A 516-nucleotide genomic window follows, 5' to 3' on the forward strand; every position below is an offset into this window, starting at 1 on the left:
TGCGTATCTGGTGAATCTTGAATTTTATTTTTTTTTTCTCTACCGGTAACCAACAAGAAAACAAACACTTCCTTGCCTCTATCTGTTGAAAAAGAGAAAACATTCTCTATACAAGTTGGCGTAAAATAAAAGCTTATGACAAACTTTCCTAAATCTGAGTGATGCTTCATTTTCACCAGGAATACCATGGCTCATCTTCTTCAGCTTTTAATCAACTAATATATCTTCCAATATAACCAGCGAAAGGAAAGGGTACATCTTAAAAAGATTCGACCCTTGTGACACCCCCGAGTAGTTTTCCCTGCTCTGTGGCCGAGGGGCCGCAGCTGCCTCGTGTCCATCAGAAGATGCTTTTTTAAAGCCAATAACGATACTTGACATGCAGAACGGGCTTCAGGTTTGCATTTTCAGCGGGCAGTTCTCACACTGGGTGCTCAGTTCTCACACTGGGTGCTCGGGTGGGGTGGTGGTGACCAGAGCTGCCCTCAGGCTTCGAGCCCACTCTGACCAAAATCC

Source organism: Eurypyga helias, unplaced genomic scaffold (genome assembly GCF_000690775.1).
Source record: "Eurypyga helias isolate BGI_N326 unplaced genomic scaffold, ASM69077v1 scaffold43046, whole genome shotgun sequence".
In the NCBI taxonomy this organism is placed as follows: Eukaryota; Metazoa; Chordata; class Aves; order Eurypygiformes; family Eurypygidae; genus Eurypyga; species Eurypyga helias.